This window comes from Anabrus simplex, chromosome 3 (genome assembly GCF_040414725.1).
Source record: "Anabrus simplex isolate iqAnaSimp1 chromosome 3, ASM4041472v1, whole genome shotgun sequence".
Lineage (NCBI taxonomy): Eukaryota > Metazoa > Arthropoda > Insecta > Orthoptera > Tettigoniidae > Anabrus > Anabrus simplex.
In genome coordinates this window covers 187,732,524-187,755,905 of record NC_090267.1, presented here as the reverse complement: position 1 = coordinate 187,755,905, position 23,382 = coordinate 187,732,524, and positions in this window count along the sequence as shown.

Here is a 23,382-nt window from a genome sequence, read left to right as displayed (position 1 = left end):
AGATCCTGCATATCCCTTATTCAACTGTTCATTATGCAGTGCATACAGTAAACGTGTAACTAAATCATAATTCCACTACCACTTTGAAACTTCATGGCACCATCGCGGACGGAACCGATGTTTATTGTCAGGCCTTGAGACTTGAGGTAGGCGCATGCGCGGCAACCATGTTTACCCCTCGCAGGTCTAACCCCGCATCCACGTGACTTCTCGTCAGACCAATAATTCAAGTTACGAGGTTGAGTAGGGCTTCTTCCACTATTTTATTCACACATGATCGAGATCACTTGCTATAATGGTAACAGGCCGTATTTCTAGTGCTGAGACACGTTTCATAATTAATATTGTACCCTTGTAGCCGGCATATGGGTGGAATATAAGCCGGGCTGAGTGGCTCAGACGGCTGAGGCGCTGGCCTTCTGACCCAAACTTGACAGGTTCGATCCTGGCTCAGTTCGGTGATACTTGAAGTTCCTCAAAATTGTCGAGTGTCGTGTCGGTAGATTTACTGGCACGTAAAAGAACTCCTAGGGAAACGTTTCCGGCACCTAGGCGTCTCCGAAAACAGCCAGAAGTAGTTAGTGGGACGTAGAAAAACAATGACATATTATAACAGATCCACTTGCTGCGTATTTCTCGCCCAGTACCTTGTCTGTATTGTTGCTAGACACTGTTCAAGATGGGAAGCAGCTGCTGAATCAGGTTAGGACAATACCAGTGGTAAAAAATAGCGTATGGATTTTAGTGACGGGAGTTCCCGAGGACCTTTTCGGCTCGCCAGGTGCAGGTCTTTTGATTTGACTCCCGTAGGCGACCTGGGCGTCGTGATGAAGATGAAATGATGATGAAGACGACACATATACCCAGCCATCATGCCAGCGAAATTAACCAATGATGGTTAAAATTCCCGACCGTACCGGGACCCCTGTGAACAAAGGCCAGCACGCTAACTATTTAGCCGAACATACCAGTGGTATTCAAACTTTATGGTTGGCCTACCGCCAAAAGCCAGTTGTTTTACCTTCGTACCCCCGAAGTACGAGTAGGCCTATATCGCCATTATACCAGAAAAAACAAATGTTTGTTGCTGGATGTCAAATAATACGAACTGTAATCTTCTGCAGCTTATCCCGCTTGCTCAGGGTCCCTGCACGAATTGAAGCATGAAAGTTGTGGCCGAGGATTTAAGGTCGCATGCCCTTCCTGACACGACGGGATTTTCAACAGAAAATTCCACCTCAGAAACACCAGAAATCAACCCACAGTCGCCGGGATGGTAGGCAGCAGCCAAGCCACTACACCACCCTGTTCCCCAATAATAACGATAATGTATAACAGTCGCTGGGCGAAGGAAACCTTTTAACTCCTTTGGAGTAAAGTTTACAGAAGGAGTTCAATACTGAGCGATCATCAATGGAAGGAGAACTGCTCCTGTCATTTTCATTGCTTAATGATAGCCCAGTTATTCGACCATTGGAGTCCTCTGCTCTCTTCTCAGGCAACGCGGCAAGCCTTCACAAGACAGGTGAAAAAACGTGGTTCTCTCTTCAGTGGAATTACGATGTTTACATCACCTAGTAACGATAGACTATAGAATATATACGAGTGTTATTAATGCAACAAGCGCTATTAAACATTGCTACTAAAACAATGAAGTCAGTGAGTGGATTTCAAAACAAAACAAAATTAAACAAGTCCGCCTCTGTGGTGTAGTGGTTAGTGTGATTAGCTGCCACCCCAGGAGGCCCGGGTTCGACTCCCGGCTCTGCCACGAAATTTGAAAAGTGGTACGAGGGCTGGAACGGGGTTCACTCAGCCTCAGGAGGTCAACTGAGTAGAGGTGGGTTAGATTTCCACCTCAGCCATCCTCGAAGTGATTTTCCGTGGTTTCCCACTTCTCCTCCAGGCAAATGCCGGGATGGTACCTAACTTAAGACCACGGCCGCTTCCTGCCATCATCCTTGTCTATCCCTTCCAATCATCCCATCCTCCCGCAGGGCCGCTGTTCAGCATAGCAGGTGAGGCCGCCTGAGTGAGGTACTGGGCATCCTCCCCAGTTATATCCCCGACCCAGAGTCTCAAGCTCTAGGACACTGCCCTTTAGGTGGTAGAGGTGGGATCCCTCGCTGAGTCCGAGGGTAAAACCGACCCTGGCGGGTAAACAGATGAAGAAGAAGAAGATTAAAACAAGAGTGTCTGAGGATGGGGCCTACCTACGAAAAATTCTAATATCAAATACAGCACAAACACCTAGCCCAGTGAGACAGAACAACTAACCAATGGAAGTTGAAATCCCCGACCTGGCCGTGAATCGAACTCGGAACGCTAAACATTTAGTCATGGAGGTGGACTTGCCACAGTTGATACCTGGTGGCAACTACTTTTTAATTGTTCTGCAGCTATAGAATTCGCTAAGACCACCAATCCTTCGTTGATTTACAATGGACATCAGTACACTGTGGACTATACCAGTAAAGTTCAGCTGACTTATTGGGGTATGCAGATTTCAAGAAAAGTAAATGTAAAGGAAGAATAACAAGAATAATATAGTTTTAGGCGAGGCAAGTCATTTATGCATTCTGGATGAAGCGGCGAATGAAATGAGAAAGTGTAGTAAAGGCAAAAGTAAAACGTGCGAGGGAAACAGAGGATATGATTGCAACAATTTGCACCGAAGAGGTAGGCCAGCTGTTCAACTGAGTCTGAGAAGTACTGTACATGCCTATTAATATCGGAGTATGGGGATAGAAATACCATCATCTTACAATGTTTTTTGGAGAAATACTGACCCGCAGCACATGTATCATTTAGGAGGAATATTCTTTGATAAAGTTCATGCAGTACTGAACCTCAGATGACAGAACCTTTCTGGCCAGAGGTCTAAGCTGAATTATTAGCACATTGCGGTTTTTCTAGGCGCAACGACGGAATGAAATCGAGACCCCGTGCTAGTGTCACTCCGTGCAAGTGTTCCAACCCCACCAAAATTACACGCAATCCTCACGCGTCAGGCGCAATTCACCCGCGACGGAGGGTCTGCCTAACAAGGGCTGCAGCCAAGCTACAATAGCCACACGTTATTATTATTATTATTATTATTATTATTATTATTATTATTATTATTATTATTATTATTATTATTATTATTATTATTATTATACAAGCTTGTTTCGTCAAGGGTTGTCAGACATCAAGGATGACAGGAAGTATTAAACAAGTAAATCCAAGGAAAATATGCCGTCTCATAAATGTTAACCCTCCTGCGGTGCCATTGGAATTGTACCTCATAACCTGCATGACTGAGCTGATATTAGTATTTGTCCTACTGAGGCTAGGAATGAGAAAAGAGGCCATGCCTCGTATTGTTACTTAACCAGTATTAGCCTGGAAATTAAACTAAAAATTACGGAAATTCTTTTTTAGGATGACGAAGAGTAAAATATTTTAACGGTACCGTATCACTTACATTTCAAAATCTCCATTGTTAATGAAATGCGGGAGAAATAAAAGATGAACTGGGAGGATATAAAAGAATACATTTTTTACGAACGTTCCCCGGAAGTAATAAAGTGTTGCTCTTCCTAATTTAGAGGACAGAACATTTCTGTCAAGTAGAGAAATTTCAGCGTTTTCTGAAACATAAGCACCAAACAACTCGCTTTTCTCTTTCATGCGAAGTGATGACACAACGTACCCCTGGGAATAGAAATAGACCTACCAATGGACGCCATTCTGTATTCTCTCGCAAAATCTTTCTTACCATTCACTCTCGCTAACAATTATCGAATAGGAATGCCAAATGGGCAAAGCAAATACGTGCTTGAGTTAGCCACTTTTTTCCTCCTGATATCATCCAGACATCTAGAGCGAGACCCCCTCTTTTGGAAAAACTAATAGTCGTGGAATTACGAGCTGAATTCTCGAGGTGAAGTTCAAACCATTACAGACCGTGAAATCAGTCTTAAATCCATAACAAACCCAGAATAAAATTTGGGCCCACCAACCTAGATTGCATAATTACTTAAAAAGCGAAGTACTGAATGTAAATAAAGTTGGTGAAACCATTATTATGCATAGCTTTCACTAAACTTTAGTCCTACTCCGTGGCTAAATGGTTAGCCTGCTGGCCTTTGGTCATAGGGGTCCCGGGTTCGATTCCCGACAGGGTCAGGAGTTTTAACCTTAATTGATTCATTTCGCTGGCGCGGGGGCTGGGTGTATGTGTCGTATTCATAAACACGACACGCAGGTCGCCTACAGGAGTCAAATCAAAAGACCTGCATTTGGCGAGCCGAACTCGTCCTCGGACACTCTCGGCACTAAAAGCCATACACCATTCCATTCCGTTGCACTTTATTACTTACAGGATATTTCTATTGACAGCAACTGAAGAAACATAAGCGAAGATTGCGTAAATTGGTGTGTAAAAAAAATTGTTATCCTAATTACCACACGTCTGAATACACACGCATACGCGCATGTGTGTCTTTCGACTGTCGGTAGTGGATTTGTGGTCATTCAGAGGTCATCTTCAGAGAATTTTGAAAGTTATGTTTGTTTACCTTCTGAAACGTAAAATATATCTGCGATAAGGGTTCATTAGGCCTCTGTGTTAAACTATCATTTGTTTCAAAGATACCTCGAATAACGATTAATATAATTGTTTTAATGACATATATAGCCATAATAAATGTACACATTTAAAGCCATTAATGCTTTCCCGTTATTCTATGTTACTCATCCTGATATATTCAAATATTGCTGTTTGTTTCCCTTGTGTGTGTTACAGATCTTGGAACATTCTTCACATTCCTGCAATGACTAAAAATTTCATGTGTTTGTTTTTGTCCTTTCCAATGTAGTAATTTATTTATTAGTGTGTGCTCATTTTTACTAATAACTGTTTGTATATATTCTGCGAAAAAGTTTTTAAAACTATTGTTCCTCTGTGTCCCGAAAAATAAGTTCTTTTCATGAAAATATGTGAAAATATACTATACATCTAATAATTTCCAAAGTGAAGTTTGCGCTAACATTATACTGATTCTGTAAACTGTGAAACTTTTAAGTTCATAAAATTGTACATTTATATACATTTATGAATTAGCATTTATAATGTTTTATAGTGTAAGATTCTTTGATTGCCTTACTTGTTGATAATATTTTTATGAACTACTCCTTCGCAGTGATTATTTCGAAATTTTTTAAAAATATTATTCTTTCGCAGCCGCCATCTTTCTTCTGTTCTGTATTCCAGACTGCATGATGGGGGACGGGAGCGGCAGAGCCATCTTCTGGAAGTAGGAGACAACCAAAAACAGCTGAAGGTAACTTCGACTTCCAGGAGATAGCTAGCTCCCCTCCCTAATTCACTCACTCATGCACCTTATCTTTATATATATTATTATACACATTATATATTATTCATACACTTTACTATCATTCAAACAAAACACCACACTTTTAATTTTTCTTTGTTTTGAGTACATTTAAAAGCACTATATCACATTACACCACACCATATCACAAAACATTTTTATGCTTTCATTCGCTTTTGTTGGTTGCCTGAGTTTACACTTACACATAACACTTACAGTAACATGTGCACCTCCCATCCTCTCCCTCCCCCTCACTAACGGTGTCGTGCGTTTTAGCGGTGTTGTGCGTGGTGTATATTAGACTTCACTGATGTTGTTCTGTTCTGTGTCTCTCTTTCTCTGTCTGTATTGTCTGTCTTTTTCTTCAGTGTCGTTGTTGTAACCCCCAACCCTTTCTTGTTCAAAATATAATGAGCTCGTTAGCTTACTGGTTGTGTGTTCTAGACGTTGTGTTTTTGATTCCGTATCTGTCACTTATTTAAAAAAAGCGTTTTCTTGTTTGTATAGTTTAGAATGTTTTAGCTCTGTATGGAGACAAACACAATTATAATTAAATATGTAGGCGACCATTATCTTGTTTCAGCACTAGACTTTTGCTTAATTTGATGAGAGATCTGTTGATCTCTGAAGCATTTCATTCCATAATTTGTCACCACATGATGACAAATAATTTCGAATATATTTTCCTGATCATTACATAACGTTCGTAATGAATTTGGTTTAGGTGATGTGATGCAGTAAATTACGTATGTAGTTGCCTGTTATGAATCAGAGTGTTCAATACAAACCTCCAAAAACGTTATAGGTTAATCTTCGAGATATAATAGGTTATCTTTAATAAAGTAATCTGCATATTTCCAGAACAGACATCCACGTGTGTATGTCATGATTTAAGCTTCAATAAGTTATCCTAATTTATAAACGAAAGGGTTTTGATAAAAGAAACAAATTACCTTCATTTCTTAGACTTCAACATTTATTAAAGGTACTAAATATACAATTGTTTACTATAACTTAGATATTAAAATTATATTATCGTATACCATACCTGTAAATAACAAATTATACATAAAACAAAACAAAGAATTCCCCAGCGATTGATATAAGAGTATGAAGCGAATCAGTGTTAATAAGTTCATATATTTATGTGGAAAGAAACAGTGAAACATGCTTCACTTAGATAAGTCATAAGTAATGAAATCGTGAACTATGTGCCTTTTGTTGTTACTGATCGGACAAAAGTCATATTTCTTTCTAACTTCGTTAATTCAGTTGCACGAAATTGCAGTTACTCACACCCATATTGCGGTATAAAATTTATTGAATGTAATTATTGTTATATATGTTGGGTCAAATGACTTCCTCTAATTCTTGAGTTACTTCCAATTAAAACAATGTTTTATGTTTTATCAACTATAATTTCCTTTAAATGAACGGGGATTTATACTTCACAATTAAATCATTTCAGTTTCTCAAATTATTTCTGACTCGTTTGAATGAGTACTGTTATTAAAAAAAATTCGTAGTTTATTTCTTACAATATTTTGTTAGCTATAATACAATAAAAATGGTGTTTTCTGATGGCTATACGAAGGTGATGACCAAAAGTGTTTATAGGCTTTAAAATAGAAGCACAAAAGATTGCAACATAATTATTATGGATGATTATTAGTCGAAATATCTCTTCTGAACAGTGATCCAAACTGTTGCATTGGGATATATTAACAGAAGTATCTCAGCGACGTTCAGGCAAAGGTAACCTGTACACAGCACAAATTCATACATTTCAATCCTAATGTATTTTAAATTGTATTATATAATAATTCATTAAATATCTACGCTGGAATTTCAAACGGATGCTAACAGTAATCCGAAGAAATGAATACGATCTCTTTTCGAGGAAGAGATATAGTACACTAATTTTTTTGGACAGGAGAGAATGAAGACGAAGAGCAGTCCCTTGTATATACATTCTGAATTGTCTACAGAAGTCCAATGTCAATTAAACTGCAACAGTGCTCCGATCTCAAGATATGTTGTTTAATTATCTACAACTTCAGGTTATTTTGAACACTCTGTTTCAAAAGACTTGCGTGCATCGTATCAAACATTCGTGTTTCGATATATTATTATTTTTCATACCGAGAGAGAAAATAATGTTAAATAACATCCAGAACCCATGCCCGTAAACTCCCTGCATGCTAGATGTGACGTTTGTTGCTCTGGAAGCAAAGATATGCTCAGTGTGCCATGCATTATGTTGTGTGTGCAGTGGTTAGATTTAGTGGATGTTCTAATCATAAAGTGCATTCTGGGCTAAATGACTGTTAATGATTTCGTTCCTTTGTATAAATACTAAACTTTCGCGTCATCTTTTGTACTTGTGTAGATATTTGTAAACATAATACAGTGTCAAATATGCTAATATGCTCGTGACATCACCATGAAGAAATATAATATGTTATGGAGTGTGGCGGCAGTGTGACGAAAGATGTAGGCTATGGTTAATCTCACCTGCCTCAAAGTGTAAATATTAGTAGAACATCCGAGGGGTAATATTTAGCTACTTGATGGTAAATAATAGTCGTAACGTTCCTGCTTCTGGTTTACACAGATTTTTCTTTAACAGGATGATGTATTTTGTAATTATACTTTCTTGGCCTTGCAAAGTTTTACGTCCTTCTCAGAACATTAGTGTTTCCTTATCCATAATTTATGTTAACTTAGTGATTGAAATTATTTTGTAATTTCCTGACGACAAGTATTTCAGATTTGATCTTTATATTTCTTTACAAGTGTCCGTAAACCAATTTAATTGGTATTATTCTCAATATCGTATATTCCTATTTTCTTCATATAGTGCATTGGAGTTTTCTGTGATATGCTGATGATCTCATATTGCCTTGATCACTTCTTTCCGAAGCTAGTGGTGCTAGTAGTAGGTTGGCGAGATATAGTTTGCCCCTTTGCATTGTCCAGATACAGCCGATGTCCTCGAATTGGCGCAAGATCTGGAAATATGACTCATCTTTCAAACATTTGCTGAGTTACAGTCGAACCTCGATATCTCGAACCACCATTACTCGAATTTTCAGTATTTCGAAGTAACTTCAATTTCCCGACCGTTTGTCCCTTCACGTGTGCTTATTTCTCTATTACTCGAAATTCGGTTCCGATTTTATGATTCATAGAGTTTAGGTTCACAAACTTCGGACGAGTGGATGAGTGAATGATCGATGAACAAATCAAAAGTTATGGATTATCACTTCTAATGCTAATATATGATTATTTCTATTAAAAATGAGGTATGCCGAAATAACTTCACGCAAAAGGAAAGGGACATAGCAGGAAGTTACAATTTCGGTCCCAATAATAATAATAATAATAATAATAATAATAATAATAATAATAATAATAATAATAATAATAATAAGGAAGTTGACAGAGATCCTACGGAACATTTGAGAAACTGAGAGTCTACCAGATGACTGCACATCTGCTCTGATCCACCCCTTACACAAGAAGGGTGACTTGACTGACATCAACAACTGTGAAGGGATCTCATTGATACCAGTTACATACAAGATATTCTGTAAGGCCTTATTGAACAGAGCCGAACTTCAATTGGATATACAATTTGGGGAATACCAGGAAAAGGACGTTCTTTTGCGGAACACATCCTCAACTTAAAGGCGGTAATAATGCCAGTTAAGCTAGCGGGTAAGAAGTATGTAGTCACCTTTGTTGAAATTAAGAAGGCATACGACTCAGTAGACAGAACTACCCTCATGAAAATTCTGCAGGAAATTGGCCTGGACCGAAAGACCCTGAGTAATATGCGCTCAGAGGAACACTTTCGTAAAGTTTTGAAATAGAGTTAGAAGTTAAACAGGGAGACGGACTTTACTCCCTTCTCTTCAACTGCGCATTGGATAAGGTTATCAGAGAGTGGTGGAAAGTGCTGGAAGAACAAAAGATACAAAATGGTGTTTGCCTGGGACACAAACGAAAGGGACTATTGGTAGACTGGCGTTCGAAGATAATCTGGCACTTCTGGCTAACTCGGTAAAGTAGCAGTGAAACATCTCAATGAAAATAAACATCAGGCTGCCAAGGTGAGATTACAAGTCTCTCTAGAAGAGATAAAATACGTCACCAATATCAGTGATACTTCCAGCAAACTACAGTTGGAACAGGGCCAGATTGAGAAAGTCAAAATATATAAGTACCTGGGAGAAAGGCTGGAGCCGAATATGTCAGAAGGTGTAGCACTAACAACCTGGATTAACAAACTAGAGTTAGCATATAGACTGATCAAGAATATTTATAACAAGAAATGACTCTCTCGTAACATCAAATTGAGGCACTACCAGACAGTCATCCGCCCGGAAGCCCTATACGCCACAGAATGCTTGATAGTGAACAGGAAGCTGGAGTTCTAGGAGAGTAATATCACGAGAAAGATACTACGACCAATCAGAGTAGATAGCAAGTACAGGAGCTATACAGTTATACTGAAAAAATTACAAAGGCGTAGCCAGAAAGAGGCGTCTGACTTGCTATGGACATGACAGGAGGATGAATCCAACTAGGATGCCCTAACGGCTTCCCAACTACTGGAAGAACAGGAAAGTAGGGACACCGTGGCTAACAGAAGTGAAGAAAGACATACTGCAACTGGAAGTAACTGAAAACTACATCAGAAACCGAGCACTTTCAGAAGAATAATGAAACAAGAGGTTTCAGGACAGACCGCCCTGTCAGAAAAACAGGCGCCCTTTGGACAAAGGAAAGAAGGGAGAAACATGGCCAGAGAATGCGAGAGTACTGGGCAAACATCAAGTACCTCTCCAAGCGGAAAAGTTGAACATCGTGGTTCTCAGATGGCCAATTCGAAAGAATAATAATAATAATAATAATAATAATAATAATAATAATAATAATAATAATAATAATACCCCCTGTGAGAGGGGGACGCAGATGAAGAATACACCCACGGTATCCCATGCCTGTTGTAAGAGGTGACTAAAAGGGACGACCAAGGGATTACTGTATTAGAACCATGAAACTACTTGTGATTAGTAGCATCACGCGGGGGGCACTATGGGTCGCCTTTGCTTGCGAGTAGTACCACTATGTTAGATACACGATAGGTTTGTGAAAAGTCGCAGCAGAGAGTGGTTCACTGTGGGTTTCCAGTACCCGTGATTAGTACCATTGTGAGAAACACTACGGGTCTGGAAGTTGCCTGTGATCAGTACCACAATATGAGCGGCACCGTGGGTCTGCGTTGCCTGTGATTAGTACCCACTATATGGGGGACACCATGGGAATACCTGTGCCCGTGATTAGTACACCTAGGTGAGGAACACCATGGGTTTGCGTTCCCTGTGAGTGGCGCGTTACCTGTGCGAAGTACAATACGTGTGAGTAGTACCATAGTGTGTGGAACACCGTGAGTCTACGCTACTTTTGATTAGTACCGCAACATGAAAAATACCATAGTTCTACTTTACTAGCCATAAACACCATTATGAGGGGCCGTCGACCTGGATTTTAGACAAAAAGCATCCTTGATTCAGGATTGTGCTTTAGAAGCAGTCCCTTGATCAGTACCGTAATACTATTGTTTCTGGGTCGGATCCACTAATTGTTTTAAATTCATATCCATCCATCCATTCTTTCTTCATCATCGCGATTTTTTATTCTGGTCAGTAGATGATTTTGAACTTTTAAATTATCATTACATTTCGTTTCATTTTGTACCATTAGAGTCCGATGACCCAGATGTTAGGCCCCTTTAAACACGCATCATAATCATTAATAATAATAATAATAATAATAATAATAATAATAATAATAATAATAATAATAATAATAATAATAATCGTGTGTCCTCAGCTATTGCGTGCAAGCATTTCAATTTGACGCCATATGTCAGACTGCTCGTCAATTTCGACGCTCAGTTTTACTTTAGACCTACTAAATGGCAGAGTAAATACAATCTCTCTTGGGCGTCTATGGCTGAGTTTTGTCATATAAACACCAAATATGTCGCCAGAGATCATGTACATGCCGACATCGTATGAAATGGAATGTCTAATTGACTTTTCCTTCGCCATTCAAACATCCAACTAACTCTGCCGGGTTTGAACGTGCTCTCTTGAGGTCCAGAGGCTGACACTTTACCACTGGTCCACATAGGGAGCACTTGATTGTATTTCCAAAAGACTACGTATCTCACGAAGAAACAATAAAAGTGGAAGAAATGCTAGTCTTCGCTCCCCAAGACGAATTAACTTTCATTGTCTACACTGAAAAGTTGAAATAAATTCTAGTCAATGTCTGAACAAAACCGACACAATGCAGGAATTTCGTTCTTCTTGAAACGATAAAAGTTATTCACTTTACGTCGCACTACTTTGGCAGGTTTTGTGGCGATGATAGGATAGGACGACTGGGAAGGAAGCGACCGTGGTCTTAATGAAGTTAGTCTCAGTCAGCATTTGCCTGGTATGAAAAAGGGAAATCACGGAAAACCATGTTAATGCCTGCCGACAGTGGTTTTTGAACCCACCATCACCCGAATGTAAGCATACAGCAATGCTAACTCGCTCGGTACGTCGTTCTTGATATCAATTTGCAATCGGCATGTTAGAGATGTAATTTGTGAATAACTGTGTGAGTACGGTGGAAAGGCAGCCTAGCAAGATCATACAGCTGTGAGTCACACTCTGACTGATGCCAACACGCTAAGCAAGTACGCATTTAGCTGTCTGCTTCCAGCTGAGGTTGATTTTTGTTACTGTCGAAGCGTGCCTGCCTCTGCGTGGTTCCCTCTAGATGAGGGTAATTGATCAGTGCCATTAACCCCACACCATGAAATCACAGGAAATGAGGACTGACCTTAATGTCACAATTCTCCAGTACCAAAGATGTAATTTTATAAGTTTGCGTCACCAAGAACTCTCAGAAGTGGTTACAACATTAAAGAAATAATAATAATAATAATAATAATAATAATAATAATAATAATACCAAGCCCGTGGGGGTTTTGCCTGTTCCCCTATCGGGCGCGTCCCAGGTGGCGGATCGGGGGGCTCGCCGGACTTGTCCGGAGGGCTTGAGGGAAATAAAATACCTCTCGCGGACCAAAAACAGGCACAGCCAGAAAACATCTTGAGGCAACCTCTGAGGCTCAATACCTTAGTTGTAACTATGAGATTGACAAAGATCAATCTCCCCATTATCTTCAACTTACTAGCATGATGGCAACGTCAGTTAATGATACTACTACCCCAGGCCCTAGTATTCATACTAGGTTTTCTCGGTCATCGGATTCTGGGGGACCGAGAACATCATGCGGGAATGTATCGGAGCTTCCCAAATCTCTTCGCCCAAAGGAAAAACATTTTATTGGCACTTTAAACATCAACACGCTTCGCAAAATTGGAAAGTTGAAGCACTTAACAGACACATTAGACCAACTCAACATCCAAATTCTGGCACTCCAAGAAACTAGGTACAGTGACGAAAATCATTTTGAATCAGGAAACTATAGAATTTATAAAGGTAAACCAGCTACCCTCCTCCCTAATAAAATATTACAATTTGGCACTGGTTTTGCAGTGAGAAAAAATATCACAAATTCGGTATTATACTTTGCATCTCCTTCTGAAAGAATTTCGCTAATGACAATCAAATCAGGAAACAAAGCTTATACACTAATCAATGCACATGCACCTACAAACAATTACAATCAAAAAGACCCACAGAAGGTAGATGACTTCTGGGAATTACTAGAAGAAACTACAGCCAAAGTTCCAAAACATCATGTCAAAATTCTGCTGGGGGACTTCAATGCACAAATTGGCAAAGAGAAGAAATTTAGGACCACTGTAGGACTTTACCCTGCTCACAAAAGAACCAATAAAAATGGAGAACGTTTAATTGGCTTCTGCGAGAATTTCGATCTGAAATTGATGTCAACCCATTTCCTGGCACTTCCACAAAAGAAAATGACATGGAGATCCCTGAACATGCATTTAGGAGAATTTCAACTAGACCATGTGGCTATTTCCAAGAAAAACCAAAAAGAAATTATGAACGTTAAAGTCAAAAAGGGAATTATTGACTCCGACCACCACCTATCTCTTGTTAAAGTAAAGTTTCAACCCAACAGGAAGAAAACCAAAACAATCAGAAACCCAAGAATCGACCCTGAATTTCTGAGACAGAACTCAGACAATTTCCTTGCGAATATCTGCAACGATGCTCCTTCAAACTGGCTAGAACTCAAGGACACACTCTTGAAAGCTTCACAAAACATCAGCAATCCCCCAAGGAAACGCAAACACAGGTGGTGGAATGACACCTGTGACAAGGCCATAGAAGTCAGAATTAGGTCCTGGCTAAACTGGAGTTCCCATAAAACTGATCAAAATCGTGATGAATTCTTCAAAACACAGAAACAAACCTCAAAAATCATCAGATCTGAAAAACGAAAATATGATCAAAACAGACTGGTAGAAATAGAAGAAGATTTCAAGAAAAACAATACACGGAACTTCTACAGAACATTCAGAGAAGAATTATCCAATTACCAGGCACCTAGTCTCTGTTTCAAACGTACAGATGGGACTTTAGAAACAAGTAATAAGGGAAATTGTGAACTCCTAGCAAACCATTTCATGGACCTTTTAAACTGTGAATCTCCAAAGGAACAATTCACCTATGAAAAACCAACACCTAATCCAGATTCAGAACCCCCCACATTACAAGAAGTCAAACAAATAATCAGAGATTTAAAAGACAACAAAGCACCAGGATAAGATGGAATAATCGCTGAAATGTTGAAAATTGGTCGTGACAAACTGGCCCAGAGTATTCAAAAAATCTTACAGGACATTTGGTTTTCTGAAGAAATTCCGGAGGATTGGAAATGTGCATTGATTCACCCACTTCACAAGAAAGGAGACAAATCAGATATTAATAACTACAGAGGAATTTCTCTCCTCTCACTCGTATATAAAATCTTCTCTAAAGCTCTACTTAATAGATTAGAGAAACAAACAGACCACCTGATCGGAGATTATCAGGCTGGATTCCGAAAAGGGAGATCCTGCGCAGAACAAATCCTAAACCTAAAAACCATACTACAGATTCGCAAAACCAAACAAACAGTAATCACCTTTGTTGACTTCAAAAAAGCGTATGATTCCATAGATCGGCAGACCCTGTTCAACATACTAGAGGAATTTCAAGTCGACAGGAAAACGAGGGAATTGATTAAACAAACTCTGACCAACACAACATCAAAAGTTAAGTTCTTGGGAGAAATTTCTGAACCGTTCGAAATCAGAACTGGCGTCCGACAGGGAGATGGACTATCCCCACTACTATTCAATTTAGTTTTGGAAAAAGTGATTCGTGAATGGAGAAAAGAAACTAAAGGTATAAACATTGGCAGACTTCTTAAAGACAAAATTCACCTTGACTGCTTAGCTTTCGCAGATGACCTTGCGATCCTTTCGAACAACAGACAAGAAGCAATCCAATCCATAGAAAAATTGAATGAAATAGCCGCAAAAACCGGACTTCAAATTTCATTTGAAAAGACGCAGTTTATGGAAGGAACTAAATCAAGATTCGACAATCAACCATTAATCACCAATTGTGGAATAATTTCCCAAGTAGACAAATTCAAGTATCTAGGTGAAATTATTCAGCCAGCAGGGTTAAATCAGGAAGCTAACAAAGAAAGAACTGCTAAACTGCAAAGGGCTTACAAAATCACATGGAACAGATACAACAAAAGATGTATATCAAAAAATGCAAAATTACGACACTACAATACAGTCATCAAACCAGAGGCACTTTATGCATCTGAAACACTGATCATTGGCGGCAGGTCACAAATGAAAAGCATTGAGAAACAAGAGAGGAAAATTCTCAGAAAAATCCTAGGACCAAAGTTCGAAAATGGAATTTGGATGAAAAAGAAACCACACGAAATTTTTCAATTCACAGAAAAAATCACAGATACCATCAGAAAGAGACGACTAAAATTCTACGGACACCTACACAGAATGGATAACAACAGGCTGACAAAGAAAATTCTAAATCTAGCTCTAACCCTGAAAATCCGCAACAATTGGTTAGCAGAAATACATGAAGATCTACAAGAAATGGGTATCGAGGATGAAACCATTCAAGATAGAATGAAATTTAGAAGCTTAGTAAACAAACATAAATTTGCAGAGAAACCAACAAGAAAAAATACAGGCTGGACAGAAACACGCAGAAAGGAACACAGTGAAAAAATGAAGAGATATTGGGAAGAAAAGAAGAAGAAACATTGTGCAAAATAAGTTCAAACGCGCTCCACAGCTGGGCACAACGAATCAAAAAAAAATAATAATACCAAGCTCGATAGCTGCAGTCGCTTAAGTGCGGTCAGTATCCAGTATTCGGGAGATAGTGGGTTCGAGCCCCACTATCGGCAGCCCTGAAGATGGTTTCCCGTGGTTTCCCATTTTCATACCAGGCAAATGCTGAGACTGTACCATAAATAAGGCCACTGCCACTTCCTTCCCACTTCTAGCCCTTTCCTGTCCCATCGTCGCCGTAAGACCTAACTGCATCGGTGCGACGTAAAGCAACTTGCAAGAAAAACTGTACTGGATTTAATAATAATAATAATAATAATAATAATAATAATAATAATAATAATAATTGTTACGGTGTTACCCGTGGAAGTCAGAGGTGAAAGAAGGTGCGGGCTGGAATGGGTCTAACTAAAAGTCCGAAAGATGAATTAAAATTTTCATAAAGGTTATATTTTCAGAACTTAACAGTTTTCATATAGACTTTCAAAACTCAACAAGTAACAAGTCAACAACAAGCCAAAATCAGGTACAAAGAAATCACAAGTATTAGGGGATTATTACAAGATCTGGGCTTCGAGCCCCAAATATTATTTCTGAGCTCAGCTCACAACCACAAATTACCAAAGGGCAGAAAACCCCTAATTGCATGGAGCACTTGCTTCCAACTTTTAACCTCAAGCCTCCCAGAAGCACCTTTCACACACAAGAAAGAGCTGACCCGCTCTCAATTTTTCAAGCCTATTTAAGAGGCCATAAACTGACTTTACACTAACTGCCCTCAAGGCACACCAAGAAACAGGGGTATTTAATACCCAACCTACAGGGCCTTCGCATGAAGAAAACAAAACATCAGGTTAAGTTACTGGCCCAAAGTACTGAATTGAATGGAGGCGAGTACTAGCACTCCTACACTAAAGTTTGTTAAAATCTATGTGGCGCTAGGCCGATACACAGGGGCTAATCCCAAGCTAATATAAGAAAACTTTAATACATTAAGGAAGAAAAGAAACGGTCGCGAAAAATGTAGTCACCTCAATCAAATGAAGGGGAGCTCGAGAGGGAAAAACACTCTCTATCCACGAATTAAATTTCAAGAAAACTGAAGTTTACCAGGAAAAGGGTTTACATGTTTAATAGTTTACATATTAAAGGTTTCGAACCCTCCCCGAGAGTTAAACTGCTGAGCTAGCACGAAATAAAGATGTTAAAAGGCCATTACCTTGTTGGAGATCTGTTGCCCGAAGAAAGAGGCGCTTCCCGCCCCCTGCTACATATCCACACACTAAGCTAGACGTTACTGAAGTGGCACGGAGACAAGAAAATCAGCAGTTTTTATAACCTCGTGGAAAATTCGAGACCTTTCAGGAATGAGTAGGCACACCCACTCAATTTTTATTGGTTGACTAAGAATTACACATGGAAATTTGAAGAAGAAAGCTATGATTGGAGGAAAATTAATTACAGAAATTACTGATTGGCTACATTCAAAACAGGCGGAAAGAAAGGATGAATGTAGCCAACCCACAAACCACAGAACAAAATTTAGTAAAGACAAAACTTATGAATACAACATTTCTCCAAGAAGGTTCATTCCTTTACACCAGAGTGTATTACCATAGTTTTTGGTAGAGACATCTGTTAGAGAATGTCCACACTTCTTGATCAATGAAAAACAAAAGCAAATCAAAAACACAGTGACATCTTCTGATAACCAGGAGAGTTGATTCCGTTTTTAAAGTTCGGAGCTTCTCCTGTAGAGGAGTTTCAATTGGCGCAAGATTTGAACTTGCGTCGTAGAGGTGTACCGCCCGGTGCAACAATAATAATAATAATAATAATAATAATAATAATAATAATAATAATAATAATAATAATAATAATAATAATAATAATTGACAACGAATAATTAATCAATAATAGTGTCCCACTAACTACTTTTACGGTTTTCGGAGACACAGAGGTGCCGGAATTTATTCCCGCAGGAGCTCATTTACGTGCTAGTAAATCTACCGACACGAGGCCGACGTATTTGAGCAACTTCAAATACCACCGCACTGAGCCAGGATCGAACCTGCCAAGTTGGGTTCAGAAGGCAAGCCTCTGAGCCACTCAGCCGGGCTACTGGTGATTCTCAGAGTTATCAGAGTGGTGAAATTTCCCCCCAAAAGGGGTACGTGAATAAACCAGTAAATGTTCTGACGGCCAACACTAACATTTTACAACTTTTTAAATGCAGACGGATCATACTGGAATTAAATTCCTTCGCCTCGAGCATAGACAACGTGCTGCTAACGACTTTTCTTTTTAATGCTATTTGTTCGGGGCGTCGACCTATAGCGATCTTTTGCCCCTACTTGCACCATATGATATGAACCTGCGTGTAACTGGAATTGCGGAAGTGTTAAGTGTTGAATGTAAGAAAATGAACGTTAACGTCGACACAAACGCCCACTCCCCAGGCCAGGGATATTAATCGTTTACAATTAAAAACCCCTGACCCTGCTGGGAATCGAACGCGCGGCCGCCGGGTGATAGGCGGACGCGTTGCCCCCTACACCGCTGGGCAGGACTTGCTAATGACTTGCTTTACCCAGTGCTCGGAAATCATATTGTGGTGGTCGTGGTGAAATTGTTGTTTTAAGGAACTTTTTTTGCTATTTGCTTCACGTCGCACCGACACAGATGCGTTTTATGGCAACGATGGGATAGGAAAGGCCTAGGAGTTGGAAGGAAGCGGCCGTGGCTTTAATTAAGGTACAGCCCCAGCATTTGCCTTGTGTGAAAATGGGAAAATACGGAAAACCATCTTCAGTGCTGCCGACAGTAGGATTCGAACCCATTATCTCCCGGATGCAAGCGCACAGCCGCGCGCCTCTAACCGCACGGCCAACTTGCCCGGTGTTTTAAGGAACAAATCTGAACACAAACCGTAAAGGATCTTAACCCCTCTAAGGAAGAAGATCTTGACTAAAAGCATTAGTTAAGAGACGGGAAACTGTGGAACTCGATAGAATTCAGCAGAATACCTTGGGGACACAGATGAGGACAAGAGGCTGACCAAGAATGATCATAATTGGACCCCTTATCCCCCCTCCCCTAGTGCAATGGAATTACAATTCTGATGGCTTTTCGCCCACCAATCGACCGCTGCTTAGTAAAGGCCTGCAGGTTACGAAGTGATACGTGGTCGCTGCGATAAATCATCTCGACCGTCATTCTGAGTGAACCTCGAACCAGGCCTCAATTCCAGGTAACATTCCTTGACCTGGTCGGTAATCAAACCCTGAGTAAGAGGCATGCTCGCTACTCCTAGACCGTTTGGGGCAGGAAGAATGAAAAACAACGAAGTTTATTTATACTTGCCTACAATAAAGCTAGGAAGCCTTTCAAAGTAGCCAGACTGTGTTACACGAAAAGACTAGCAAGTTATTTAACAACTCATTTAAGTTCTTTTTAGCTTTCTGAGCCCAAATTGGCAGGTTCAATTCCGGCTAATCCGGTGGTACTTGAAGGTGCTCAAATACGCTAGCCTCTTGTAAATAGATTTATCGGCATTTAAAGGAACTCCTGCGGGACAACATTTAGACACCTTGGCGTTTGTGAAAATCGTAGAACAGTTTAATCGGACGTAAAATCAGTAAAATTATCTTCATTAATTTAATTAAAGTATTCATTTAATAATAAAAAAGCATTAAACAGTTTACCTAATTATTTCATCACAAAAGGTAGGCAGGAGATTTCAACAAATAGGAGAAGCAATTCCAGACTCAGCTAGGGGTCCTTTGGTTGCTGCACCACTTCTACAAATTGTTAATCTCTGAGGAGAACGTAGTGTATTATAGCACCTTCCTTAAATTCTACAATCAAAAAATTAACACGATTCAAACTGTATTTAGTACATGATATACATATTTTACAAGAAGGGCTTTCTTTTCGACGAAGTTTTGAGCGCGATAGGGTTGCTCGAAGATCGCACCTCACATACCGTTTGCCATTAAATATTCCAGATTCACTCAGCGTCTGTTATTCAGTTTATGATGGCATATGGTGTAAGCGGAATCGACATTTACCGTCGACGGAGCGAATTGTCCGTGAGGTTAGGGTCGCGCAGCTGTGAGCTTACATTCGAGAGAAATTTGGTTCAAATTCCACCGTCGGCAGCACTGAAGGTCGTTTTCCGTGGTTCCCCATTTTCACACCAGGCTGTACCTTAAGGCCACGGCCGTTACCTTCCCAATCCTAGCCGTTTCTCATCCTTCCATCGCCGGAAACTGTGGACTGTTGGTGCGAAGTTAAACAAGTAGCAAAGAAAATCGCCAAAAAAAACGTCGGATGAAGGATGTAAATGGGAATTAGTATGTATCACGCTGTACAGTAGGCTGCAGTGATGGGAATTTTATCACCAACGAATAAGGACGTCTGGCACAGTGCGCAGCGTGGTGAGAAAAGGGAAAAATACAATCAAGGAATATCGGTTCGCAAGCAATGGTTAGTGCGAGACGCCATGGAAGAAAGGTTCCGCCGCCAACCAGGGACGTTGATCGCTCTGTCGAGTGGCCCGGTGAGACACTTGGCTGAACAAATAAGGCTATTATATTTAGGCAGGTGTATTACCCATATATCAGCCTCCGTGGCTCAGGCGGCAGCGCGCCAGCCTCTCACCACTGGATACCGTTGTTCAAATCTCGGTCACTCCATGTGAGATTTGTGCTGGACAAAGCGAAGTCAGGATAGGTTTTTCTCCGGGTACTCCGGGTTTCCCTGTCATCTTTCATTCCAGCAACACTCTCCATTAAGATTTCATTTCATCTGCCATTCATTTATCATTGCCTCAGAGGAGTGCGACAGGCTTCGGCAGCCGGCACATTTCCTATCCTCGCCACTAGATGCGGGCTTCATTCATTCCATTCCTGACCCGGTCGAATGACTGGAAATAGGCTGTGGATTTTCATTGCCCATACATCGCGCTTTGCTTCCTTTAGGTTCACGTATTTCAAACACCATTATAGAAAATAGAAAAAGTGTGTTCCATTTGGGCAACCGTTAAATGACCAAGAAACCAACAGAAATATCGAACTATAAACTTGTATATAATTATGATCTGAGCTTCGTGATGATCCTCTTCTTGCCTTGCTGGTAGACTACAGAATATGACAATATATCTGCTGCAGGAATTGAAGTACGCCAAGTAATAAGGTCACGTGGTATGTAATCAGTCCGGTGTGACGTAATAACACGGTGAAGTGTGCTGTGTTTCATGGCAGAGAGCGGGAGGTTCATTATTGCTAGCTCACTGCAGGTTAAAATTAACAACACAAATACTAACCTGAGCGCGCGTTTAATATCAGCAATCTCCCCTTTACTCAGACCATAATTATTCAATGTCATAATAAACAGGCCAGGACGCATACATTTCCACTATGTAATCCGTCAGCATTTATAAAAGGGGTCCGCAGTCGTTATCTCAAAAGCATCATGTCTGTCTGTCGACTGATACCATGCTGGTGGTGGCCGGTTCGAATCCCGGAAGGGTGTATATCATGTCCCAATTCACCAGGTCGCGCTACAACGATCAATGGTCGCATTTAGCTGTTGGCTCAATCCCAGGACAGAACAGAACGATGTGGTGCAGGTTCGTGCTATCGCGTAAGCTTTCAAAGTGGATATCACTCAGATAATGAACCATAATATAGCATTTCTACGTGGAATTAACATTTCAGAACATGGTTCTCTTTGAACTAACAGTACTCGTTAATATTTCAATTTTGCTCGTTTTAACAACACACAGAATAAGAAATGAACCTGCCTGATTGAATTAGGGAGTACGCACACCATTTGTAAGACTATGGGTTCGATGTTATCCCAGATAGATTCTTTGAAGATCGGAAATAATTGAATATTTCTGTGTGAAAGGAGGCAAGAGAGAGATAAACTCAAACTACGAAATTGTAAATAATAATTAATAATAATATAATTGTGTCATGGGTTCGGTTACCGGCAAGGCTGAGGATTTTAGCCACATCTGGTTAATTTCAGAAGCGGGGTGCTTCTTCATCTACACCCAGCGCATCACACAGTCAACCAACAAAGAAGCATGAAATAGTTGAGTATATCCCTCTGCAAAGGCTTTGAGTCAGGAATCGCATCCAACCGTAAAACTGGACTTAGTTCGAAGATGTTGCATTCATTTTCACTTGAGAAGCGGCAGACGATTTTCAGCTAGTACATGTGGCATTTTTAAAGTGGTGCGAATTCCACGTAAAACTGGAGGTCCTGTGACTAGGATCACGGTATCAACAGTCACGTAAAACTACGAGTATACTTGCTTGCTTTTGACGTGACTACGTCTGTGAGCCTTACTGTAACGAAATGATGTGTTCACGTTCGGGCCCATACCTCCGGACTTAAAAGATCCGATGTGAATGGTTGACAATTAGTTGAGTATCTTAAATTAATTCAGACCTAAGTTTATTTAAAAAATAACAAAGTTGATGCATCTGTCTCGGCAATCAGTAATATTCTTCTTTTGCTTCCGCTTTTCTCGACATGTGGATTTGTCACTGTTTTATGGCCGGCTACCCTTCCTGACTCCAACCCTATGTGAAGGGATGTAATCAGTAATCACTATTTCGCATTCGTGTGGTGGTCGGTAATGTGGTGTGTTGTATGAATATGAAGAGGATAGTTTTGGGACGGATACGAACACCCAGTCCCCGAACCAGAAGAATTGGTCAGACGCGATTTAAGTCTCCGACCCAGCCGGGAATCGAACCTTGCGCCCTCTGAACCGAAGACCTTAACGCTGACCATTCAGGTAAGGAGTCGGACGTCGGCGATCGGTAATGTTACATAAAAATTATGCCAACTTAACCTTGGTAAGTACGCGCGTTCTCAACGATACTCACCCTGACATGCCAGCAAGAATGAGCATTAACAGGAAGCAGAAAACCGTGAAACTGTAATGCATCTTTTCCTGGGCATACCTAAAGCTTATCAAGTACTAGAAAACAGAGTTTATTCACACTTAGAACTTACATTCTTAACTTGACTTAAAAGTGATATTCCATACAATCTTCATGGACACACACGTATTGGGTTATCGATTAATACAAAGTTATTCATATGATAGGAACAAATTAAAAAAGAAACCAAAGATCCTTGATTAATTTCTAAAATATCTTCTGCCTATTTTCGTACACCTTGATGGGGTCGCGGATACGAACGGTGTCATATTTAGACTTCGTTCTATTTCCGGCCGGATGCCCTTCCTGACGTCTACGCAATGTAGAGAGATGTAGCGTGAGAGTACGGTGAGTGGTAGAGCGGCGTGTTGTACTTACATGAAAAGTTGTGTATTGAGACAAACACAAACACCCAACGACGCGGCTAAAATCCCCAACCCGGCTGGGAATCATACTCAGGATCTTCTGAACAGAGTCCTGGAATACCAGACATTCAAGTCTTATCACTCCTGTCATAAGAGATGACCAAAATGAGATACCCAATCCATTCCCCAGGATGGCTCAAATTGGGTGAGTAGATGTCCGCCATACGGCTCCTAACTCTGTCTGCAATTTCTTCTACGTGGGCTACACTCCTCATTTTCAATTTCCTAT